Source organism: Sorex araneus, chromosome 5 (genome assembly GCF_027595985.1).
Source record: "Sorex araneus isolate mSorAra2 chromosome 5, mSorAra2.pri, whole genome shotgun sequence".
NCBI classification, from domain to species: Eukaryota; Metazoa; Chordata; class Mammalia; order Eulipotyphla; family Soricidae; genus Sorex; species Sorex araneus.
Genome location: NC_073306.1, coordinates 142,186,268 through 142,213,492, shown reverse-complemented (window position 1 = coordinate 142,213,492; position 27,225 = coordinate 142,186,268). Strand labels below are relative to the sequence as shown.

Sequence of the window (27,225 nt, the reverse complement as noted above, 5' to 3'; positions counted from 1 at the left end):
ATGTGGCGGAGACAAACGACGTCCCTGGGCCAGAAGCCGATTCTGAGCACCAGAGACTGAAACTCGGAATATCGAGCTGCCGGGCGGAAGGGAAGTGCTGGTGGTTTGGGGGTGAGGGGTTAAGGGACGCGCCCCACACCTGACCTTCCTAAAGCAGCGACGTCGGTCTCCAGGACCAGAGAGCTCCAGGACACGGGCCAGGAGAAGCCACGCCCAGCGCTGCAGCCCGGAGAAGGGCCCGGCCACGGCCACCATCAGAGAGGGGAGGGGCCAAGGGCCAGCCAGCACAGCTCACAGGGACGCAGCCCTGCATACTTGCTGGACTAGCACCCACACACCCTGCCCTCTGCACCCTACCCCTGCCCTCTGCACCCTACCCCTGCCCTCTGCGCCCTACCCCTGCCCTCTGCGCCCTACCCCTGCCCTCTGCGCCCTACCCCTGCCCTCTGCGCCCTGCCCCTGCCCTCTGCACCCTACCCCTGCCCTCTGCGCCCTACCCCTGCCCTCTGCACCCTACCCCTGCTCTCTGCCCTCTACACCCTAGCCTTGCCTTCTGCACTCTAGCCCTGCCCTCTGCACCCTGCACCCTGCCCTCTGCACTCTTCATCCTGCCCCCTGCCCACTGCATCATGTACTCTGCATCATGCCCTCTCCACTCTGCACCCTGACCCTGCCCACTGCACCCTGTACTCTGCACCGTGCCCTCTGCACCCTGCCCTCTGCCCTCTGCCCTCTGCATCCTGCCCTCTTACCCTGCTCTCTGCACCCTGCACCCGGCCTTCTGCACTGTGCCCTGTTCCCCTGCCCTCACACTCATCGGCAATGCCAAGGTGTGCAGCCCCAAAGAACTAAGGTCCCCAGGTCTATGCTTCACCTTTCCAGAAGGTTCTGGAACCTGCATCACCCCCAGATGCAAACGGGGTCTATTGACAGTGCAGGAAGAAGCAGCACAGCAGGGAGACGCACTCCAGAGCTGGAGGAGGACGGCGCAGCAGGCCCCTGTGCCGGGCCCCTGTCCAGCTGACCCACAGGCCATTGGGCTGGAGAGGGCGTCACTGGCCACTCTGGGCTGCCCACAAACGTCCAAGATGCCAGCAGGGCTTTGCCGGGTGGTCAGGACGCGCTGCCTGAGGGAGACGCGGGAGAGGTGCTGGAGGCTGCAGTGACCGCTGGCCATGCTGCTCTCCCGCTGCGTCCCTCACCTGTGGCCTTTCCTTGCCGTGGCCACTCTCCCCCGCCCCCCTCCCCCCTGCCCCGGTCTCCCGCAGCTGACCAACTTGATGGCTGTCGTCTCACCAGCCCTTCCCGGCACTGTCTTTTCTCTCCGCCTGTCTGCTGGCGTCCAGCAGCAGGGTCCAGGGGGCGGGGCCTGATGACCGGCAGGTGCCTCCTCCGGCCCGGGCGGCCCCGGAGTGGGTGAGGAGAGCCACCGGCCAGAGCCTGAGTCAGGGTTTCACTCGCAGCCCTGACTCCGAATTGGCCGTTCTTTGAGTGTGTCTCTCAAACTACCCGGTTTACCGTAACTGCGATGCACTAACGCAAACTCGTCCACCAGATTCTCTTACAGTTAAAATGTCTTTGTTGTGATACCCCCAAACATGTTGCTACTCAAGCTTATTTTTATATTCCTTTTTCCATGAACAATTGCTGGAGAATTGAGCATTTTATTAAGAGTTCCTCTTAATAGTATTAGTGTTTCAATTTCCACATTTCTATTTTTATTCTTGAATCATTTCCTTCTATTTTGCTAACGTTGTTTTATAATTTGATTTTTATAGAATTATTAATTCTTTTAGTCACTGAAATCACAAAGTCACTCATGATTAGGTTTCAGGTATAGGGTCTCACAGCACCAACCCCTTCCGGTGTTCCCTCCCCTCTCCCGGCCCCTGCACCCCTATTTGCCTCCCCCATTAGTATGATTTTAAAATAGGCTGTTTTATTCACGTAGATAGGAAAATAATAGATGTGAGTGAGTGCATGAGTGTGTGTGTGTGTGTGTGTGTGTGTGTGTGTGTGTGTGTGCGCGCGCGCGCAGAGGGTTACAGGACTGTTACCATTAGTCTCCCATACACCCACTGCTGTTTTCATGTGTCAGTATTTTTTTTCTATTTTATTTCATTCTTATAAAGTTGTTCACAATATTGATTACATTTAATATTCGAGCACCAACCCACCACCATGACACCTTCCCACCACCCTATTCCAGATGTTCCCATTCCAAATCCCAGCCCCTGCCCCAGGGCAGAACTGAAATCATTTCTATTGCGTTGTTTGTGATGAATAAACCACTGGAAATGATTTTAAAAAGTGGTTCCTTAGAGGGAAGTATGTGGAGAGAGCCGTGCTTACCCCGGGCCCGTAGCCGCCCTGCAGGAGATCACTGGCGTGCTGTTGACGTGTCCAGTGTACCTTCTTGACTAGCCTGAACCTTTCTGGTCCTTCTGGAGTGTCTGCATCTCCCCCACGGCTCCCCGATGCTGGCGCTTCCCCAAGCAGAGCCAGTGGCCGCGGGGCCCTGGGTGCGTCCTCTGGCCTCCAGCCAACCGTCGCTCCCTCCTGAGAGCCGCGCTCTCCTGGGCCTGCCCGGGGTGGGGACTGAGCCTCGGTCCTGACAGGCCTGCGGAGCTGCGGTGTCCTCGGGGGTCTGCTGGGAGACCCCCGTGCCCCACAGGGCCCCACACTCGCGGCTGCTTTGTTTTCGCACATTTACTGTTTCCAGCTTTTCGTGGCTTCCGCGTGGTAGGGGGTGCCGGACAGCATGGGCTGGGGGTGGCCAGGGGCCATGTCCCTCTCAAGACAAACGGGAGGGACTGTGGCCGGGCACCGGCAGGCACACGTTCCGCTCAGCTCCGAGAGCGAACACTGGCCGGCTCTGCAGGGCGGAGGCGGGGCGTGAGGGGTGAGGGGCCGCTCTCCAGCAGACCCTGGAACCTTCCAAGGATGGAGGGAAACCAAGGCAGAGGGGAAGGGAGAGCACCCTCTTCTGGAAGCCCCTTGCGTGGCCAGGCCACGAGGCCACTGCAGAGGGAGAGGTGGAAGCCCACGTGCCTGCACCCGGCAGAGGAAGCCGCCTTCAGGTCAGGGAGGCTGCGAGGGGAGAGGCGCACCTGAGAACCAGCTCTGAGCACTGAGCATTGAGCACCAAGCACTGAATACTGAGCACTGAGCACTGAGAACTGGGTGCTGAGTACTGGGCACCGAGCACCACACATTCACCATGGCAACCTGCTCCTCGGTCCCTCAGCTTAGATTAGGGCCTCTGGGAGACCAAGGGGCAGTAATGTCCCTTGCTCGAGTCAGCTGTGGCCCGCGGTAGGCCTGCTCCCTGTCTGCTCTTAGAAATGCCCCTGGCTCATACCTGAGCCTCGGGGACAGCCAGTGTGGGAGCCAGCCCACGTGGCAGCGAGAAGGCGGATGCTGAGCTGTGCCGGGGCGGGTGGTTCTCACGAGTCCCTCTGCTCGCGGTCTCTGCCATGTCTCCCCTTCCTCCCTCAGTTGACAAGAGCGTGTCCCCTCGCCCCATCAGCGTCGCTCCGAGTGGCACACGGCTCGGTGTGGGCGTCGAGGGCGGCGTGGGGGGCCCCTCCCGCAGCCCCGCCTCGGACAGAGGCTCCTGGGGGTGCAGGGCCCTGCCGGGAAGCAAGCGAGCAGGGAACTGCATTAGAGGTGAGCAGATGTCCTCCAGCCCGCCCTCCGGGCAGCCGCCCCCCCCACCCCGTGCTCGTCTCCACGCCAGGTTCAGGCGGGGCCCACGCGTGCTCGTCCCCACGCCAGGCGGTCCTGACTCCCATCACTGGGAGAGACACCACCTCTCACCTAAATGTGGGAGCGAGGGTGAGGGGTGGGGGTCAAGGGGTCAGAAGTCAGAGGTCGGGAGAAGAGGTGAGCAGCCATCGCCACACCCGGACAGGGTTCGAGCCATCGGTGTGCCGCTGCCGAGCAGGAGCTCTCAGTGCCCGGCGGAGTGGCCGAGGCGGCCAGCTGTGCTCGGTGGCAGGGGGGAGCACCGCCCCTCCGGGCCTGCAGCACAAGGAGACTCCCGCTGGGAGCCACGGTGCTCGTGGGCGAGTGAGGGAATACGGAGTGGAGCATGGAGCCTGCCAGGAACCGGACCCCGCGCTGCCCACTGCCCCGTCAGCCCAGGAGAGGCGCTGGGGAAACTGAGGCAGCACTCGAGTCCCCCACGCACCCACAACCTGCGCTGCTGACTGCTGCCACGCCCGAGGGAGAGCCAGGCTCCCACAGGGGCCCCGGGCACCGACCCCGGCCGGCAGGGCACTCAGCGCAGCACCCAGGGCTCAGCCAGCCCTCGAACCCCTCGTTCCCAGCCACAAGTGGCCGTGAGTTCGGAGCCTGGGATCTCAGGAGCTGCGTGGCCAGGAGTCAGTGCTCAGCCGAGCGCGAGACCCCGGCTGCAGGCGGCCGTGCGTCCCTTCCTCTGCGTCTGGTGGGATGGACAGAGGGCACGGCCTGGTCACCCTCCCCACAGGGGGAGGCCGCCCGGGGGCCACCAGCCCGCCCAGAGTCCACACGCATGCCAGGAGCCTAAGGGCAGTTAGAGTCTCTGAGAGTGGACGGTGCCCGGAGACCAGGTGGCCCGAGCCGGCACCCACACTCCCACGGCCAGACGGGTGGCTGGGGGCTGTGAGCAGACCCAGCGACCCACTCTGCGGCCCCCGTCAGCAGGAACTCACAGTAACCCGCTACGGAGAGAAGAACGCGATAAACAGTTTACTATTATGCAATTAAAAGCAAAGTGTGAATAATCGGGAGTGCTGGTCTGCTCGGGAGTGCTCCAGACGGCCTCAGTCAATACGGTGGCCTTCTCGAACGGCGTGACACTAACATATTAGCCAAAGTGCATTTATTATAGCTTTTTACCAACCCATGCGACTCTGATTTAAAGTCATGCATTCTAATGTGTTTTGACAAGTAAATTGCTTGCCTTTTCTCCATGATAGCCAACCACATAAATAATGCATGCACGGTAATAGCTCGAGCAATAATGTAAAAGTCAAGCATGACGCTCATGCCGCATGCTAATGACAAAGGTGCTCCAGCCGCTGAGAAGACCCTGCGAGGCCCACAGTGTGGCCGCACGCACCACGCCCCACCTCCGCCCTCCCCACCCATGCTCTCTCTCTGTTGCCCCTCTGCTCCCTCTCCCCTGCTCGCTCCTGGCCCCCTCTCCTCTCGCCATCTCCTCTCCCCATCCTCCGCTCTCCGTCTCTCTCTCTCCCCCTCTCTCCCTCTCTCTCCCCCTCTGTCTCCTTTTCCTCCCTCTCACTCCCCTTCTCTCCCCTTCTCTCTCTCTCTCCCTCTCTCTCCCTCTCTCTCTCCCCCTCTGTCTCCTCTTCCTCCCTCTCTCCCCTTCTCTCCCCTTCTCTCTCTCCCTCTCTCTTCCTCTCTCTCTCCCCCTCTGTCTCCTTTTCCTCCCTCTCTCTCCCCTTTTCTCCCCTTCTCTCCTCTTCTCTCTCCCTCTCTCTCCCCTCCTCTCTCTCTCCCCTCTTCTCTCTTCGCTTCTGTCTCCTCTCTCCCTTTCTCCCTCTCTCTCTCCCCCTCTCTATCCCTCTCCCTCCCTCTCTCTCTCCCCCTCTCTATCCCTCTCCCTCCCTCTCTCTTGTCCTTTCCGTCTCTCTCTCCCTCTCTCTCCCCCTCTGTCTTCTTTTCCTCCCTCTCTCTTTCCCCTTTTCTTCCCTTCTCTCTCCTCTCTCTCCCTCTCTCTCCCCTCTCCTCTCTGTCTCCCTTTTCCTCTCTCTGTTTCTGTCTCCTCTCTCCCTTTCTCCCCCTCTCTCTCCCCCTCTCTATCCCTCTCCCTCCCTCTCTCTCTTCCTCTCTCCCTCTCTCCTTCCCTCTCCCTCCTCCCTCTCCTCTCTCTTTCTGGTCTCTGTTCCCACCCTCCCTCGTGTCTGCTACATTTGAAAGTGGACCCCCCCCCGGAAGTACTAAGACCCACATACCATTGTGACCCACCACTGCCTGGCTCCCTTCCCAGCTGCTCCCTACTCTAGCAGCATGCAGGGGCACCCTAAGGGCAACGATCACGGTGGCCATCAGTGCAGAGGTCACTTCCTCGGAAGCTGCCACAGCGAAGGCCCAGCCTTGCCAGCGAAGCCGAACAGGTGGCCGAAGGTGACGCAGCTGGGCCCGCCCCCCCTCCCGCCAGCCCCCCGCCAGCCTCCGCACCAGCCTCCGCACCAGCCTCCGACCGCCATCCCCGCCGGGGCCAGCACCATCGTCGCGAAGCCACGAAGTCGCGAAGAAACGGAGAGGACTAGAGAAGGGTTAAATGGACATGAAATATTTTATTTTTCAATTGCTTGTTTGGCCCAATATAGGACATTTTGTTCAAAACCATAGTCACCTTGAGTCCTCCGGTGTCCAGGCTCAGGGACAGGTGGAACGGAGGCCAGCTGGAGCCTCTGACCCACGCCCGCCTGCCAGGAAGCAGCCCCGGAGATTGGGACATGGACACGGACTCACAACATGGACAGGCAACCCGGGCAGCCCCCAAAGGGGGACAGTGTGTGATTGTGGTCAGCGCCATGAATAAGAGAAAAGGACTCAGAAGTTCTCAGAAGATGAGTGACGAGCAAGTCGGCTCAGAGGGGCACTGAGCAAGGAGTGTTGACCAGCAGGGGGAGGTGACCAGTGCCCAGACAGGGCCACGAGCAACAGCAGAGCACGTCGTTCTGGAGCTCTTCACACACACACACACATCATATACATAGCACACACAGAGAGCATCCACACACACACATACACACACAGCACACACACATCATACAGCACACACAGACCATCCATGTACAGAACACACATAGCATGTACACACATATACACACAGCACACACACAGCACACACACATCATACAGCACACACAGAGCATCCACACACATACATCCACATACAGTGCACACGCAGCATATACACACATCATACACACACAGCACAGCACACACATAGCACGTACACACATATACACACAGCATACACACACAGCACACACACATACCTACATACAATAAATTCCAGGAAACCAACACAACAGGATCATACTATGAATCCCTTCATGCCCCAATAATTTTTTAAAATTTTATTGAATCACCGTGAGATTGTTACAAGCTTTCATGTTTGGATTACAATCTCACAATGATCAAACATCCATCCCTCCACCAGCGCACATTCCTCACTACCAATATCCTGGGTATACCCCCCCTTTCCCACCCTCCCCCTGCCTCCATGGCAGACAATATTTCCCATACTCTCTCTCTACTTTTGGGCATTATGGCTTGCAACACAGACACTGAGAGGTCATCATGTTTGGTCCATTATCTACTTTCAGCATGCATCTCCCATCCCGACTGGTTCCTCCAGCCATCATTTTCTTAGTGATCCCTTCTCTATTCCATCTGCCTTCTCCCCTCTACTCATGAAGCAGTCTTCCAGCTACGGGGCAATCCCCCTGGCCTTGTTTCTACCATCCTTGGATGTCAGCCTCATGTGATGTTATTCTATACTCCACAAATGGGTGCAGTCCTTCTATGTCTGTCCCTCTCTTTCTGACTCATTTCACTTAGCATGATACTCTCCATGTCTATCCATTTATAAGCAGATTTCATGACTTCATCTCTCCTAACAGCTGCATAGTATTCCATTGTGTAGATGTACCAAAGTTTCTTTAACCAGTCATTTGTTTTAGGGCACTCGGGTTGTTTCCAGATTTGGGCTATTGTGAACAGTGCTGCAAGGAACATATAGGCACTGATGTCATTTATACTGTGCTTTTTTGCATCCTCGGGATATATTCTCAGAAATGATATTGCAGGGTCATATGGAAGCTCAATTTCTAGTTTTTAAAGGACTGTCCATATTGTTTTCCAGAAAGGTTGGACCAGTTGGCATTCCCACCAATAGTGAAGGAGTGTCCCTTTTCCCCCACATCCACACCAGCACTGGTTGCTTTTGTTCTTTTGAATGTGTGCCAGTCTCTCTAGTGTGAGATGATATCTCATTGTTGTTTTGATTTGCATCTCCCTGATGACTAGTGATGTGGAACATTTTTTCATGTGCCTTTTGGCCATTTGTATTTCTTTTTTTTTTGAGGAAACTTCTGTTCATTTCTTCTCCCCATTTTTTGATGGGGTTGGAGGTTTTTTCTTATACAATTCTACTAGTGTCTTGTATGTTCTGGATATTAATCCCTTATCAGATGGGTATTGGGTAAATATTCTTTCCCATTCTGTGGCCCTTTCTGTATTTTGGACACTGTTTCTTTTGAAGTGCAGAAGCTTCTTAGTTTGATGTAGTCCCATTTGTTTATTTTTGCTTCCACTTGCATGGTTAGTGCTGTTTCATCCTTAAAGATGTTTTAGCTTCAATGTCATGGAGAGTTCTGCCTACATTTTCTTCTATGAACCTTATAGATTCATGTCTGATATTGAGGTCTTTAATCTACTTTGATCTGACTTTTGTGCCTGGCATTAGACAGAGGTTAGAGTTCATTTTTTTGCAGGTAGCTATCCAGTTTTCCCAGCACTACTTGTTGAAGAGGCTTTCCTTGTTCCACTTTGCATTTCTTGCTCCTTTGTCAAAGATTAAGTGGCCATATATTTGGGGGACTGTGACAGGATTTTCAACTCTGTTCCATTGATCTGCAGGTATGTTTTTATACCAATATTATGCTGTTTTAATTACTACTTCTTTGTAGTAGAGTTTGAAGTTGGGGAAGGTGACGCCACCCATCTTCTTTTCTCCAAGGATTGCTTTAGCTATTTGTGGGGATTTATAGTTCCATATAAATTTCAGGAGTGTTTTGTCTATTTCTTTGGAAAATGTCATGGGTATCCTGATAGGGACTGCATTAAATTTGTATTTAATGCTTTGGGAAGTATTGCCATTTTGATAATGTTAATTCTCCCTATATATAAATAAGATATATAAATATCTTATAACCTACTTCTCCCTCTGGGAGAACCTGGCAAACTACTGGGAGTTTCCTGCCCACATGGGAGAGCCTGACAAGGTCCCCATGGTGTATCCATATGCCAAAACCAGTAACAAGCTGGGTCTCATTCCTCTGACCCTGAGAGAGCCTCCAGTATGGCATCGTTGGAAGGATGAGTAGAGAGAGGCTTCTGAAATCTCAGGGCTTGGATGAATGGAGACGTTACTGAGACCACTCGAGAAATTTGACCATCAACGGGATGATGATGATGATGATGATGATGATGATGATGATGATGATGATGATGATGAATTCTCCCTACCCATGAGCAGGGGATGTGTCTCCATTTCCTAATGTCCTCTTTTATTTCTTGAAGTAGTGCTTTGTAATTTTCCTTGTATAGGTCCTTCACCTCTTTGGTTAAGCTGATTCCAAAGTATTTGATTTTCTGAGGTACTATTGTGAACGGGATTGTTTTTTTAATGTCTCTTTCTTATCTTTCATTATTTGTATATAAGAAAGCCACGGACTTTTGGGTGTTGATTTTGTAGCCTGCCACTTTACTATATTGACTTATTATTTCTAGGAGCTTTTCTGTAGAGTCTTTAGGGTTTTCCAGGTATAGTGTCATATCATCTGAAAATAGTGATAACTTGACCTCTTCCTTTCCTATCTGTATGCCCTTGATATCTTTTTCTTGTCTAACTGCTATGGACAGGACTTCCAGTACTATATTGAATAGGAGTGGTGAAAGCGGGCAACCTTGCCTTGTCTTGGAAGGCTTTTGTGTTTTCCCCATTGAGAATGGTACTTGCTGTGCATGCCTCAATAATTAAACCAGTAATCAACTACAGGAAGTAATGGGAAAATCTCAAATTTTTGAGATTAGTTAGAACTCTTCTAAATAGCATATAGATCAAATCAAAGAAGAAATCTAAAGGTAAATAAATAAATAGTACAATTTTGCACAGAATTTTGAATTTAAAGCAAACTAAAAGATAGCCTGTCCAAACGCCTGGGTTTCAGGAAAGGCGGTGCAGCAGCTTAGAGTGCTCGCTTCGCACACGGCACACCCAGGATTGATTCCCGGCACCCCAAATAATTTCCTGAGCACCACCAGGAGTGATTCTTGCATGCAGAACCAGGGGTAAGCCCTGAGCACTGTTGGATGTGGCTCAAATTTTTTTTTTTAAAAAGCAGTGTTTGGAGGTAAAATGATAATATTGAATGCACAAAAGAAAAAAATCCAAACCAACAACATAAACTTCTACCGTAGTAAATAAGAAAGAGAAGAGAACATTAAATCCAAAATAAATAGAAAAAAATAGTACCTATCAGAGCACAAATCAGTGAAACCAAAAGCCAGCTCTTTGGGAAATACTGATAAAACAGATAAACTCCTATTCCGTTTGCTAAACAAGGAAAGATACAAGTTGCTAATATCATCGGCCAAGGAGCAAATACCGCCGCTGGGCCACATCAGAAGGACCCGTGAGGAATAGCCGCAGGCCACGCATAGAACAGCCTCGATGTGGGGGATCAACACCTCTAAGGCACAACCCTCCGGACACAAGTACTAAAGAAACAGAATCAGCAGTTCACATCACTCCCAAACAGAAAGCCACAGTCCAGGTACACTCACTGATGAGGTTTTCCAAACATTTAGGGAAATGTTCTACCTACTGTGCTCCAGAAGGTAGAACTATATATAGAAACTATATGAGGCCTGGAGCAATAGCACAGCGGGTAGGGCGTTTGCCTGGCATGCACCGACCCGGGTTCGATTCCTCCATCCCTCTCGGAAAGCCTGGCAAGCTAGCGAGAGTATCCCACCCGCACGGTAGAGCCTGGCAAGCTACCCATGGCGTATTCAATGTGCCAAAAACAGTAACAACAAGTCTCACAATGGAGACATTACTGGTGCCCGCTTGAGCAAATAAATGAACAACGGGATGACAGTGATACAGTGATACAGTGATATGAGGCCAGAATTGCCTAAGATCAAAAAATGTCTCAAAAAAGGAAAACTGTGGGTTACTGTCCTCACAAGACTCGATGTGAAAAAACAGTCTCAACACATTTAGCAAATCAAAACCTGTACCATTTACCTTCACAACTATGTGATTGACCAGATCTGCAAGTCTGGTCAACCTTGGCATTTCAATCAATGGCATCTCACACATCAACTGGCTAAATAAGGAAAAAAGATTGTATTAAAATATACCCAAAAATTACAAAACACGAAACCATTCATGATTTTTAAAAAATCCTTTTCAATGAGTGTCCTAAGATAGAAGGAAACGTTCTCACCTTGGCAAAAATTCTACAGAAAAATTACAGCTGATATCTTACTCATGGTGAGACACCAGATATCCAGATATTTTATCATTGATCAGGAGCAAGGTAATCCCCTGATTACAACTAATTTCCAACACTGTAATGAAACTCTGTGCTAATATCAGAAGAAAGGAGGAGGAGGAGGAGGAGGAGGAGGAGGAAGAAGAAGAAGAAGAAGAAGAAGAAGAAGAAGAAGAAGAAGAAGAAGAAGAAGAAGAAGAAGAAGAAGAAGAAGAAGAAGAAGAAGAAGAAGAAGAAGAAGAAGAAGAAGAAGAAGAAGAAGAAGAAGAAGAAGAAGAACGAGGAGGAGGAGGAGGAGGAGGGAGGAGGAGGAGGAGGAGGAGGAGGCTAAGATGATGACGACTACGACGATGATGACAACAGATCAACAGATGGGGGGTGGGACAAAGATATAAAACTTTGTTTGCTGAGGACATTCAAATAGAAGACCGCAAAGACTCAATTTTAAATCCTGGATCTGATAAACAATGATAGCAACGTTTCAGGAAGCAAGGTGAAATCTACAAAGTAACTGAATTTTTCTAAATAATAATAATGAATATTTGGAAATTGAAGCTGAAACTCAATGCCTCTTATATTAGAACTAAAAAACTGAAAACTTAAGGGGTTACTCTAACAAGTGACATTGGATATCTGTATCATGAAAATGAAAAAAGACCGGAGGCATGAAAAGAATCAAAAACCAATATTCCTCAGAGGTGGGTAGGAAGATCTAGTTTCTCCCGACAATCCATAAATTTGATGCAGTCCAATTGAAAGCTCAGAAAATTACACTGGGAATGCTGAAAAAATTAACTCTAAAGTTACTTCATAACAACTTTATTTCACAGAGGTAGGAGGGAAGTTGACCCAATGCCAAAAATGAAGAACTGAATCGACGCTTCTAAGCTTCTGAGCTTCAAATTTACCACTAAGCTCCTTCCTCAGTGCTCTCAGAGAGAAAACAGAGAGGTCAGTGGGGATGAACAGATTCCAGAAACAGGCTACACTGCCACAACGGGCTGAGGATGGCCAAAGAGAAATGAGTGACACCAGCGTGACAAGACGTCTACATACACTGGGATTTCAGAGAGAGCATCAGTACAGTGGGGAAAGTGCTGTCACGCACACGTCTGACCCAGTTCAACTCCTGGCACCACATGCAGGAGTCATCCATGAGCACAGCCATGTATGGCCCAAAGTCCAGAAAGAAAAAATAATTAATCTACATAACCATGGTGTATTCGATATGCCAAAAGCAGTGACAAGTCTCACAATGGAGACATTTCTGGTGCCCGCTCGAGCAAATCGATGAACAACGGGATGACAGTGCTACAGCGCTACCCTTCATAAAATTAATTTCAAGTGGCTCACAGACATCAATGTCAAATACACAGCTCTGACCATTCTAGAAGATAACACAATGGACAGTGTAGCTGACCTTTGGTCTTGTGGCAACCTCTTCCAGGCAACAGCCAAGCACCTTCCCCAAAGAGTCATTAAAACCGTGAGCTTGAGAAAGGCACCGTGGAGAGCAGGGAAGACCACCTGCACCCCCCCTTCCGACTCACTGCACTCCACGGGGACTCTCCAGCCCTACTCAGCGGCAGCAATCTGCAAGACCATGAATAACTTTGTAAATCTGGGAACCTTAATAAATAAAATATGAGCACAATGAGAAGGGGGAGGACAAGTCGAAGACCGAGAAGTGACCTGCAGACGCGTCTGGTCAGAGATGGTGAGTCAAGTCCAGAGAAGTGACCTGCAAGACGCGTCTGGTCAGAGATGGTGAGCCGAATCCAGAAAGCACCTTCAAACTCCGCAGCAGGAACATAAACGACTGGTGGTTAGAACGGTCACAGAGCTCTGTCACACGTGGCCCAGGTCTGCTGCGGGGAGAAGCAGACGGAAGGTGTCCCATATTATCACGGGTGAACGCAGAGTGAAAGGCCCAATTCCATCTGCACACCGGCGTGGCCGTGGCCGTGGCCGTGGCTGTGGCCGTGGCTGAGCTGGGGGGCCGCACATGTGCTGCCGGAGCACGTGGAGCTGTGGGGCCCAGAGCAAGGAGAAGCCGTCGGTTCCTGTGTCAGCGTGCTTAGACCTCCTGCTCCAGCAACGGGGCAGAGACCATCCCGTCCACGGGAACGCTGGCACACAGCTGTCCACGGCAGCTGTCCTGGCAAGGGCTGAAACAACGCAGATGTCCCTGCCTAGGTGACTGTGGGAGGAGGCAGGGACTCTGGAGACGGTGCTCAGACAGTGCAGCAGCTGCCATCGGAGCCTGCAGAGAAGTCGAGAAAGACGCCTGCAGAGGGGACTGGCCGGAAGGCGGAAGCCCCCAAGATCCACCTCAAGGACACCCTGAAAAGGCAGGCCATGGGGACAATGAAAAGGTTCCCGAATCGTAGGGAGAAGGAGGGTAAGCGGGGTGCAGGGGCACGGAGAGCTGCCCTGCAGACCCCCATGGCGAACACGGACTGTCGGACATGCGCCAACTAAGACTGAACGACTGACTGAGCATGGGCTGCACTGCCCCTGCTCCTGACCTGGACACGAAGCCCCCTTCTCTGGGGGGTTCCGCGGTGCAGCCGCTGGGTCAGACGTGGGCCTGGAAATGCAGAAACTGTATTTTTTGGCCCAATGTTTTGTGAACCTAAAACTTCTCTTGGACCTGAGATATGTTCATTAAAAAATGATGCGTGTAAAATGCTTCAGCAAATGTTTTTATATGGGAAAAATACATCTTGGTTATTTAGAATTAGAATAATTGGTCTGTTAGGGAAGTGGGGCATGTTTTGTAACAGCTGTTTTTCAGAAACTAAAGTGTTTGATAAGTATCTGATTTTGAATTTTTTCTATTTTTCTAGCAAAGTTTACGTCTTTTTTTTGGCTTTTTAATTGTTTATTTAATTTATTTTTAAAAGTTTTATAAAATTATTTTTATTTAAAGAACTGTGACTTACAAAGTCATTGATAGTTGCAATAAATGTATTATAAAAATTATATTAAAATAGGCATAAAGCACACTGTAATCCGAGAATAAAATAAAGCATTCTCTCCCTCCATAGAGGGAATCATTTATCAGTGCTTATGTCTTACAAGACCCAGTCCTCAGGCCACACAGTACGCTATGCTCTGTTATGTAAGGATTCTAGCCTAAATCTCTCTACAATCTGTTGTTTTAATAACAACACAAATGCATTAAGCAAATGCACTAAAATGAAATAACTACGCAGATGTCCATTTCCACAGCATTTTGCTTTATATCTTTCGACAAGATCTGTCACCAATATTCTTCCCCAATCAGGATTAGCAGCCAGTAGCTAGAAGCACTATTTGTTTTTTTCTTGGTTTGGGGCCACATCCAACAGTGCTCAGGACCTATTCCTGGCTCTGTGCTCAGTGGACCACGTGAGGTGCTGGAGGTTCTGGGGCCCTCAGGAGCTGGGCAAGTGCCTGACCCCCTCCCTGTCTTATCTCCACGCCCCTCGAAGTGCTATTTTAAATGTCCATTTTCCTTTTCTTCGAAGTGGGACATTGCTGCCTGAATTTCTCCGTGTGTTTCTTTGAAACAACAAACCAGCTCTTCACCTCAGCAACAAAACTCTTCAGCTGCAGAGAAGGCCAGTTTTCTCGGAAAGGGAGAAAATGGCTCAAATACAGAAGCCGAGATCTCAGAGGACAGGGGGCCTCTCAGGGACGAGGAGGCGCTGCCCGGCTGTGCCCCAGCGTCTCTTGGAAGCGAGCCAGGAGCAAGGCTGTGCCGTCTCTTCCCAGCTGACCCTGGGCCGAAGGACAGCGGGCAAAGAGACAAAGGCCGTGGCCACCACTCCAACCATTCAGCTATCACTGTACCCCAAGAGATGGGCATAGGGCCCTTTCTAGAATCCAGGCCAGTGCCAGGCAGCATTTTGATGCCGGGCCTTTGAGATCAGCCGCTGTAGATGAACGGGCAGTGCGGGAGCCCGGGGCTACCCCAGACAAGTGTCAGGATGCATTTGTTCAGACCTGAGGCCATACATACCCGCAGGGAATCCCAAGCCAGGAACCTGAGGGCTCAGGGTTAGCAGCTCGAGCAGAGACGCCGCAGCCACGCAAGGCTATTTACACAATGCTGCAGCCATTGGCACCGTACTTGGTGCTGAAGAAAGTATAGTCCCCGCAAGTCTCCTCACCCCTACCTTTGTGTTATAAAGAAATGGAGCATTCTCAAAGAGAAGAGAGTCCCATAACTGGGTTTGAGGGCTATGAGTTAAAGACTCCAATACTAGGCAGGCATTACCTTCAACATGAATGATGAACATAATTAAGAATTATTCATCTAATTAGTAGGATCATTAGTGTCTGCACATTCACAGAACTCCCTTGTAGGGCACGATATAAACATCGTCTAATGTAAAGTCTCCGAACGAACATGATCTGTAATTTTCTTATAGAAGACGTATTTCTTAATTAGGTTGAGGTAGAGGAGAGCTGGAATGTTTATGATAAAAACAATGTTCAAACTTAGACTGGGCTGTTTATGAAAGAGAATTTCTCCCCTATAGCCAAGTTCAGGCGTGAACGAGATAGCACAGGTGTGAAGGCCCCTGCACACGCCAGCGGAGTCTCACCCTTGGCACCCAGAGCTCCCTCGGAGCCCGTCAGGATTCCCTGGGCACAAACTCAAAAGGAAGCCCAAAAAAAGATGCCAAGTGTGGCCCCAAAACCAAGAAAGAAAAATAAGTTAATTCTCACATATTATTAACTCTAAAGTCAAAAATTAATTTCGTTGTCCTCATTTATTTACTTATTCATATCATTTACCCACTAATGAACAAATACTTTGTTGCTGATCTCCTGCTGTGTGTCAATACATATGCATATAAAGGAAAATATGTTTACCAGTTTTAGGTAGATGTGTGTGTAAGAGCCATACCTAGGCTAGGAGAAAATTGGGACGTATGATGCTCAGGGATAAAGTGGATTTTGAGTAGCTATCAAAACTGACAGAAATTCTGCTGCTCCCTTTCAACAATGCCCAAACTATTTTTGGAATGTACATTCTCCAGATTCCGGAACATTTATCACACCTCCTACACATCTGGAAGGAGCTATTAGTCGGAGCTGAGTGGCGGTGTACACTCACATAAATAGGGTCTCACGCTGCATCTTTGAAAACTACCGCTGTAATTTACAGTGACATCATTTTAATTTTGACATCTTAACACTGTCTCCATAGGTTTGCTTTGACAACGCTGTGTTGTGTTTTGACACTGTTTGTAGCTGTATCCCAAAGCCTTAGAATTGTGATTCTTTGTTTCACATCAGACGCACAATGGAACTCAATTAAGACTTGTCTTGCTTTGGGGAATGGGAAGTCTCCGGGTGGGGCCGGGGCTTCTTCTCTCTGTCAGGAGAGATCAAAGCAGCTTCCACACATGACCTTAAAGTCCGGGTCTCCTTTCCCCATGTTGATGTAATTTCAAATTAAGGATCAAGAGAATAACACTGGCACACGTGGTGTGCCGCAGCTTGGATCTGGGCGCTCTGGGGAGGTGGAGTTGGTGACTCGTGGCGGTGCCGCAGGCATGCACGTGGACAGAGGCCGTCACGCCACACCCGTGGGAGCCCTGCGGGCTAGAACAGCCTAGAGCCTGCCGTCGTGTGTGCCGATTCCCCAAGACCCTCGGCCCTCCGTCTGCACATGTCTGAACCGTGCGGCTGCCGGGGCCTGGGGAGGCACTGCCCCGAGTTTCAATCCGATTCGTCGCAGGCTCTCATCTGCAAAGCTGGCCCGGCCTCCCTGCCCGGGCCGAGAATATGCTGCGTGTATTAAAGGCTTTTCTTCCCCGAAGCTTATCCACGGGACTGCAGATCACGCTCCCGCTTTGAAAGCATAAAGAGAATCCAGCTTCCTTCACATCAGCCTCTCTGAAAAACCGTCCCAGAGGACACACACATCCGTGGCTCCCTGCGTGCCCCCCCGTGGCTCCCCCCGTGGCTCCCCCCCCCCCCGTGGCTCCCCTCCGTGGGCTGGAGGTGCCTGCAGACCACTTCATCCTACAGAGGGCCTCCAGGGTTTTGTCTTCATGCGTGATGCTCTCTGCCACCCTGACATGCGTGTTTCTGGGCCGGTCTGCTCGACGGGCACAGGCGATCTGTCTGCTTCCCTGCCCTGTGGCCCAGCACTGCTGCCCGCTGCGGCCTGAGGCTGCAGATTACACCCCAGACTCTGCTCGCCAGGGAAACCTGACACAGGGGCCACAGCCACTGACTCACCACCACAGCCTGTGGCTGCCCCCATGGGACACCACGGCGAGGCCTGGCCTAGCCCCTCTTCAAGGCAGTGGACACAATCCCCCTACACACGTGCCCAAGCCCCTGGCTGCTGCCCATGCTCTATCGTTGGCGAACCCTCTCACCCACAGCACCAGAGACCTCTGGAGAATGAGTCACCCTCCCAGAGGGAACGGGCTCGATGCCCTGAGAGACATCCTGCCCGTCCCCCTGCCTGAGGGCCACCGCGAGGCCTCCTGCCCGCTGTGCAAGGACAGGTTTGTACCCGACATTCTCAGCGGGGAGCCAGTCACCAGTGCAGCCCCAGGAGAGACCAGGAGGCCCTGGCCATCTCTCCAGCACACCCCAGCCTGCCGGAGGGATGTCGCTGGCCACTCAGCCTTGCAGTCACCCCCAGGTCTGCAGGGCGGCCACCTGGCCTCTCCCCACCATCCACACGCCTCCAGAAACGTGTGCCGCCAACTCCTCCCGCAAGTGCCCTTCCTAGCACTTCCTGTCTACCTCCCTCCACTTGCCTTTTACAGTAAGCATGGTTTTATGCCTTTTAAAATAAACACGGACACCTCAAAGCAGGCTGGCAGCTGGGAGAGAGGCATGTGTGAAAAGCAGTCCCAGCTACACACCCCATGCGTTACTCAAGAATGTTAACTGTTATTGAAGAAACTAATTAAAATAAACCCATAGTCTTCCCAAGGTAAACGTACCAAGAAATACGACCATTTTAAAAACTGGGTCTTATGTATTTGATTTTAAAAACCCATAATTCTCATTAAAGATCTTGGTAACAAATGTATACCAAGGAATTTTCCAAAACCAAATTATTGTTTGCCTGTATGTTTGTGAATTTTTGTGGCAGCCACTTAAATTATAGTCATTAATTTCCTATCACTTACATTTTCATTTAAAACACATTTATTCAGCTTCTAGTCTAAAGTAAGCACGGTGCTAATCATGTCTTTTCTACGGAGAAATATTTCTCAAACCAAAATAAATGTATTATGACAACATAAATTGTTCCTCTTTGGAAACCACCAATATGTGAAGCGCCGTGGAAAGTGTCGAGCCCCAGCTCTCACTTAATAAAGATCACACGCACATATGTTGCTCAAGATGGGCCAGCTTAAGAAGAAACCGTTTCTGAAGCATTTAGACATATGGCTTTGCTGCTTTTGTTTCCAGAACAAATAATAATATTTAGGCTGGCAGACAAATATACTTTTACATAATCTAATTAATCTGGGAAGCAATGTGAGCCAGTCAGACTTATCTCAGGCTGGCCACCTGCACGACCCACAGCACGGCCCCAGACTGGGACGTCCCGCCCCAGCGTGGCCTGTCACAAACAGACCTGGCAGGGACGTGGACAGGGATGTGCAGGCAGAGGTCCCAGACATCACAGGCACACGGGAGCACCAGACCAGCGACGGCTACAGGCTAAATCTCTCGTGAAGGTCTGGAAAGTGAAGCTCCAGAGGAGCACAAAACCCACAGCAGGTCAGAAGGGTAGCTTCAGAGCCCATTCCCCTTCCTCGCGCTTCGCCTTTCGTGGTGAACGGCCACTGCCCGTGGTTTCTCCGGTAGTGAATGGCCACTGAATGTGGCTTCTCCAGCGGTGAATGGCCACTGAACGTGGCTTCTCTGGTAGTGAACGGTCACTGCCCGTGGCTTCTCCAGCAGTGAACGGCCACTGAACGTGGCTTCTCCAGCAGCGAACGGCCACTGAACGTGGCTTCTCTGGCAGTGAATGGCCACTGCCTGTGGTTTCTCCGGTAGTGAACGGCCACTGAACGTGGCTTCTCCAGCAGTGAACGGCCACTGAACGTGGCTTCTCCAGCGGTGAATGGCCACTGAATGTGGCTTCTCCAGCGGTGAATGGCCACTGAACGTGGCTTCTCTGGTAGTGAACGGTCACTGCCCGTGGCTTCTCCGGTAGTGAATGGCCACTGCCCGTGGTTTCTCCGGTAGTGAACGGCCACTGAACGTGGCTTCTCTGGCAGTGAATGGCCACTGCCTGTGGTTTCTCCGGTAGTGAACGGCCACTGAACGTGGCTTCTCCAGCAGTGAACGGCCACTGAACGTGGCTTCTCCAGCGGTGAATGGCCACTGAACGTGGCTTCTCCGGCAGTGAACGGCCACTGTCTGAGGTGCACGTGGGCCTGGAAGGGGGCCTCCCTGAATGAGGCAGCACTGAGTCACGGGAGACCAGTCCACTCCTCAAGTGTGCAGGCACCAGAGCAAAACCAGGAGACACCCAGGAGTCACTACCACACAATACACCAGGAAACAAGATAAATATCCTGCAGCAATCCTTTGAAAATGGACATGTGCATATTCCCCGATGGAGTGCTCAAGTCCATTGTCTTAAAGCAGTTCAATGACTTATAAAAGAAAGCAGAGGAATACATAAGCAAAAATTAAAAAGGCATAAAACGGAAATGGTTGAATGATAGACACACTAAAAACAAATATAGAGGTTAAATAATATGATAAAGGAGCTTAACATGTACTTGATGAGCTCAAGGACAGACTCCAGCAAACCAAAGGGAGAGCTGATAGGCTGCTCGAACATTAAGGAACTTTCCCCAGAGGGAGAAATAGTAGGATATAGTATAGTAGCACTAAACTCCTCACTCCTGGACAGTAGGATGGACATCTAGAACCTGTGACAAGCAAATTCCCAGGAGGTAAAGACAAAGAGAAAATTGAAGGAAACAAGATGGAAGTAAATCCTTGCAGGCATATTCCGAAGGGCTGTGATTAGGATTTCAGCGTAAATATCGCAAGCTGGAAGGGATTCGGATGGTAAATGGAGAGTAGCCAAAGGAAGGAAAAACCTGCCGAAACCGTCCCGCCTCCACCTCCCCAGACACACAGAGAGAGGAAGCCCCTCTCGGCCTGCCTCTAAGAAACGACAAGGGCAGTTCTCTGAGTTAAAACCAGAGGCTGATAACCAGGAACAGTGGAGTAAGCAAAAAGCAAAAAGACTCACTGGCAGAGGGAAGCACAGGAGTACAGAGCATTAAGCACCACCCGGTGATACGTAGACACAGATCTTTTCTGGACACACAGAAACGGAACAATCATCGGTAGAAGAAAGGAAACTGGAAAATCCACAAATGTGTGAAAATTAAACAACAAACCCTCAAATAACAATGTATTTTTTCTTTTTTTTTTTGCTCTTTAGGTCACACCCGGCAATGCAAAGGGGTCACTCCTGGCTCTGCACTCAGGAATTACTCCTGGCACTGCTCAGGGGACCATATGGGATGCTGGGAATCGAACCCGGGTCGGCCGTGTGCAAGGCAAATGCCCTACCCTCTGTGCTATCGCTCCAGCCCCATCAAATAACAATGTATTGGGGAGAGACCTACAGAGAAAATTTCTTGAGAAAAATTAAACCAAAAATGCATAATACCAAAACTTGTGGGAAGCAGCAAGAGTGCTTGCGGGGAAGATTCGAACAGTACAAATGTCAGTATAAGGCAGCACGCAACCAAACCATTCCTCAGAAAATTGGAGAGAGAACAAACTAAAGCCAGAGGTTGCAGAAAAGGGAGATATGAGAGAATTTAAGTAAAAATGAACAAATTAGGGAATAAAATCAGTTAAAGAAAAACACTAATTATTTTTATATACCACAAATGAATGCCATCTGTCCCTCCCCTTCTGACTTATTTCACCTTTCAGTATCTGTAGTGCAAACCACAATTCCCAAAGAAAGGAGAGAGAGAGAGAGAGAGAGAGAGAGAGAGAGAAGAGAGAAGAGAGAGGAGAGAAGAGAGAAGAGAGAAGAGAGAGGAGAGAAGAGAGAAGAGAGAAGAGAGAGGAGAGAGAAGAGAGAGAGAAGAGAGAAGAGCGAGGAGAGGACAGAGGAGAGAGAAGAGAGAGGAGAGAGAAGAGAGGAGAGAGAAGAGAGAGAAAGAGGTGCCCGCTGTAGAGGTAGGCTGGGGGCCGGGAGTTGGGGTGATGGTGAGAAGGAATCTGGGGACACTGGTGCTGGGAAATGTGCACTGGTAAGGGACGGGTGTTGGAACACGGTATGACTGAAACCCAATCATGAATGGCTTTGTAATGGGCTGTCTCATGGTGATTCAATTTTTAAAAAATTTTAATGCACTAAAATAAAATGTGCTTTCAGAAAGAAATTAGTCGCCATGATTTCCAAAGTATTTTGACAACAGAATTTCAGGCCTACAATATCCAACCCCTAATCCCGATACCAGTGACCACATCCGTCCCCCAACCCAATAACCCCAACCCCCTCCCATCCCCTAACTCATCTCCGCAACAGATACATTTTTAAGCTGAATCACTGTAGCTTGGGCCCCACCTCCACCGTGATATTGGGTCTACCGGTTTAGATTGCTACAAATACCTCCCGAGATGAGCCAAAGGCCCCCAACCTCGACCCGGGTTAATTTCAGACAGATTTTTCTTGCTTCTCCCTACTCTCATCTCTTCCCCTGGCATTTCCATTTCTATAATCTAGGGCCAAGGCTACACCCACCCTTAGGTGTTACTCATCTAGTGGAGTAGTGACAACATCCAGTATTTGTCCTTCTGACTTACTTCACTTAACACGATATTGCATCCAGGTGGCAGTGAACTAAATTCCTCCCTTCCTTGTGATCACAGTGTTTCACTGTGTGTGTGAACCATCACACCATTGTCTACTCATCCGCCATCAGATTAATGTATAAGTCACCATTTCTACCAAAATTATAAGAAGAGATTAAACAAGGTTTAAAAACTGGGAGAGGAGACAGTACTATGACATGCTAGGAAGAGAAAGAACCTGAAAGATCACTGAACAAACACAAGACAACACTCTGGATAAAGCAACAAAAGGTAGATGATTCCTAGGTCTCCGTGATCTGCCGAGAGAAAGAGTGATCTTAGCAGGCAAATAAAGGACGCGGCCACTGAGTCAGCCCAGGAAAAGCCCAGGTCACGTGCGTCTGCCGCTGAGTTCTCCCAGGGTTAAGGAAGAAGGAACATAAATTCTCCTCAAGGCCCTTTCTGGGAGTCGAAGAGGAAACACAGAAGAACCATTTATGAGATCAACATTACGAGGGAAGAACTCAGAAGCCCAAAGTCCTGTAGGAAAAGACGAGGAAGCGAGCTCAGCGGGACAGGAAGCCAGGCTGTGTGGACGCATCCCCCACGCAGAAGCGAGAGAGCCTTGTGCTTGAGGCAGGGCTGCAGCCTGCATGGCTCACGGATGTCTGGAACGAACAAGTGAAGTTTACACAAGCTTGTTCAGATTCAATGGGTCTATTCTCACTGGACCTTGTGACTGGTAAAGAAATGCCTTCCCTTACCGGACTCCGGGTCAACACTGTCACTGCGTGTCTGGGGCAACACCACAAAGGCATTCAGAGGTGCGTGCACCGGGCAGCCTATGAGTGGCTACCGGTGGACACCCACACCAGCCCTCGTCCCGCGGAGCACCCAGTGGAGGCGGCACGTGCCGGTCCTAGCCTCCTCGGTCCCTACTCAGAGATGGTCTGATTCTTTTTGTGTCCAAGAAGCTGTGCAAATAACAACTCAGTATTTTAATGGCTTAATATGACAATGCAATTATCCAGAGGCACAATTCAATACGTCTGTGTTATTATCTATTTTTGTATAATCACTGGGCAGAACTTGACAGAGTTACTGAGGGAAGTTGTGATAAGGGGAATAATCATTCTTCAGCGTTATGCATTCTGGCACTGGTTTTGATATGTGCACCTGCCAACAATTACTTTTCAGACCAGAGAAAAGCTTCCCTCTAATTATCCGATCTATGGTTTCGAGAGGGCTCTTTGCCATCCCTTCCTGCCTCATCAAGCAAACTGTCCCCCAGCACAGGGAAAGGTCCACCCGTGTGGATTCACGGCGAGTCTCGCTGCGATCCCTGGCTCGTAGGTGGCACCTCCCGGGTAGGTGCGGGAGGAAGAAAGGCCAGATTATTCAATCACATGTGATCTGTCCATCTCCTACAGATGCGCTGTGTTCATTACAGCCAGGGAAAACACTGGAATACGAAACAACTCCACACCACGGTCCCAGCCCATCTGGTCCTGTCTTCTCGCTGGGCCCTGCTGACCTCAGGCATTCTCCCAGGGCTCACGGGGCAGGAGCACCAGGCCAGGCGACGCGGGGAGGGAGGGTGGTGGTGACCATATTTCTAGAATGATCCCTGCCTCTCCGTAGGACCATATCTATTCCCTCATGAGTTCCTGGGTGAAAGCCCTGCCCCGGGTGCCGGCTCAAGCCCCTTCTGGAGCTCACAATCTGCACCTGCGCGAGGCAGCCGGAACCCCAGATCCTCGCCAGGCCCAGGGCCCCTCCCCCGTCAGCAGAGACGCCACGGCTGAGAGCCACGCTGTCCCTCCAGAGGCCAGCACCCGGGCCCGGCACGGGACTCTTGACAACAGCCCAAGTGTCCTGGGAGGAAGGGATTGGGGGGGAGCCGAGCAGCTGTGAGGACAGAACCCTGGGGTGACCGGACACCAGCGTCCTCAGCAGGACTCCCAGGGGGATGGGCGCAGCGGAGTCTGCAGGGAAGGCTCATCCCCACCCTGGGCAGACACTCCGGCAGGCCTGGGTGGTCACTGAGCAACAGCTGTGGGAGGGGAGAGCCCCCGCGTGTCCACCAGCTGCCGGCCTCCGGTCCTGAGTGTCTGTCTGACCCTCCTCAGCCTCGTGTCCTTCCCCAGGCCAAACCGTCCCAGCAAGGATGACCGCCTTCCATCCCGCTGGCCCCGCCGTGGTGGCAGCAGGGGGTAGTGCTGGCCGCAGGGCCCCACGAGACCCTCCAGGCCGTGGTCACTGGAGGCAGACGCTGAGGCTGCTCTCGGTCTAACGCAGAGAGCGGCCCAGAGCTCGTGCCAGACACAACCGGCTCCAGAACTTTCTCACCCACAGGGGAGGGGTTACCGTGACTCTTTGACTGCGGCCTGTTCTCGGAGTGACGCTGGAGTCTGCTATTCTGCAGATTTGAATAATCTCAATTAGCCTGGCGGGTGAGGCCCACTTGCTCTTCGGGGAAGTTTCTGCTCAGATAACAATGGTGCAGGGCGCCAGCAGGCTGCCGATCCATGCTGGGCTGAGATTTCTGAAAATTATCTTTCACTGTTCTAAAAATACGCCTGATATCTATGTTCCAAAAAGGTATTAGTTGGGGATAAGTTGTCTGGAAATCATCTTCATTGTTCACACATCTCTGCAGCGGGACCGTGCGAGGGTCTCGGCTGCTTCAGTCACACATGAAAGGAACAGCGTCTCGGGCGCGCGGCCGCACGCTGTACACCACCGGGATATTTGCCTATTGGAAGTCCCAAGAAGCTTCAGCTGCATCCATTTTGAAGGTCACATTTCTGCAAAATTTAGAAGTTACATTTCACAAACTAGATGGATTAAATAAACACAGCCAATCCTTTTTCTAAAAGCGCCTAAAAGTGCAGCCCTTTGCGAGATATAAACACAAAGGCATAAACACGCTCCCGTCAAACACCCTCGGACCTGGGCCTGGCTCCTCCCAGACGCTGCACGCAATTCTGTTTTCTGTAACTCAGCCATCGGGACTCTTCCTGACGTGCTAAGAGGGGCCCACAGCATGGAGGAAGCGGGTGAGCAGAGCAGAGCAGAGGCCAGAGAAGACCCTCCCCGGGTCGGAGATCCTCCTTCTGCCAGGGGCCCGCAGCACCAGCCCAGGATGACCAGGCCACTGTGGTACAGACCCAGCTCTCTGCTGGCCATGCTGTGGGGTGCTGCCCAGACACTGGCCATGCACCCCCATCCGTGCTGTGCCAGACACACGGGCCATCCACAGCCCTGGGTGCTGCCCAGGGTGCTATCGCAGTGCTGTGACCTGGGGTGACTCTCCAGGAGGCTGCCCTCATGCTGACGGGGGACTGTCCAGGGGCTGCCCATCCCTGTGCTGACCGGGGGCTGCCCAGGGGCTGCTCTCCCCTCGTGCTGACGGGGGACTGTCCAGGGGCTGCTCTCCCCTCCGTGCTGTCAGGGCTGCCTGAGGACAGTGTCCCCTGCTGCCTTCTGTCGGAGGGACACTCACGGCACCGGGGGTCCGGCCTGGGCTCAGCCCACTTGCCCTCTACTCAGGCTCCACGTGGACAAGTTTCTCCCCTGACCCCAACGGCCGCCCGGCAACACCCTGGCCTCTGAGCTGCCCCAGGCCAGTTGGGGCTGCTCAGGCCCCGGAGCTGTCCCTTGCAGCTGGGCAAGGCCAGCCCGGTCACTGTCAGCCCACACCAGGGTCTCCGCCGAGAGCGGCACCAGGAGGGTGGGGCAGGGGCAGTGCAGAGCTCTGGAGTGGCCAGGAGACGGGTGGCTCGGCCACATGACCACCCACCGCCCAGGGGCTGACCACGGGGTCCACAGACCACGCCACCACTCTTAATAAAGCATAATTGTCTGCACTCATTTTGCTCCGGGTAACAAAACAACTTAAGTGAGCTAAAATTAAATGTTACCTTACTTCTTCTGTTCAAGTCCTTCTGATTATTTTAATAACATGCAAATTGCATCTTTACCACTCAAAGTACATAATCAGCTGAGAGTGCCAGTAAGAACTCAACTTATTAATTACATTAAAATGTATTCTATTAATTAAAGCCAACTCTTGGCAATTATGAGCCTGCCAATAGGGCTCGAGTAGGCATGATTGAGGAGAGGGCACTTTGGCTATTTTTAGGTGTGTTTATTACGCAGTTAACATAACACGGCTTCACAAGATGTCTCCTATGACTTATTAGGATGGGCCAATAGGACTCAATTAATGACGGGAAGGTGGGGGAGCGGTAATCACAATTAACAACGATTTCCACCTGCAACTCTTCGCCATGGTCTTCCCCGCTAAGTCCCCAGGACACAGCCTGTGGCAGGAGCAGGCCAGAATGGGCCACGGGTGCAGAGTGAGCCTAGGACCGACCGTCTCCCAGGGTGCCTGCAAGTGAGCGATTTCCAGATCCACTGGACAGTGCAGTGGACACCAATGGCTACGTGTGCTTCTCCCGGGGGAGCTCCCGGGTCCAGCTGGGGGCTGAGAAGGCAGCTTCCCCCGTGCCTCCTCCTGCGTCTTCCCACCCCTTCTCACCCTGCCCCATGGGCTTGCCCTGCCAGAGACCCAGGCTGGCCAGCCCACTGACCGCTCCCCGCACGCTCGAGGCACTAGGCCAGAGGCTGAAGCCTCTCTGCTGGGCCCTACTTGCTCCAGAACCCCTCGACACAGCCCAGCTCCTCCGTCCGCATCTAACAAAGCCCCAAGTCCCGAGGGCTGGGCGGCTGAGTGGACACTGTGCTGCGCTTGCTTTCCCATGTGACGCACTTCACAGGGAAGGAGCAAGTGTTGCTGGAAGCACGTCCCAGCCCCCTCGGCACCCCTCATCTCTGAGGACGCTCTCAGGGGCTCAGCGGGGAGACTGCAGCCGGGGCCTGCCCTGGCCAACCACGGCCTCGGGTGCTCAGAGCTGAGCATCCGGGCCTCGCCGGCCGAACACGCCTGACGCAGCTTGCAGACACCCCACAGACGGCGTGGCCGCTCAGGAAGCACAGGGGAGGCCAGACACTCTCGGCCTGGCGAGGCGGTGGGGGTCCTCAGAGAAGACACGCCCCCGTGGGCCGGCCTGTGGGCCTGTGAGTGCTGCCA

The 27,225-nt window shown here is 51.7% G+C and overlaps 1 pseudogene; it reads left to right on the top strand.

The window, feature by feature from the left end:
- LOC129405011 (uncharacterized) overlaps positions 1 to 27,225 on the top strand; it is a 195,889-nt pseudogene that overhangs the window by 87,141 nt on the left and 81,523 nt on the right.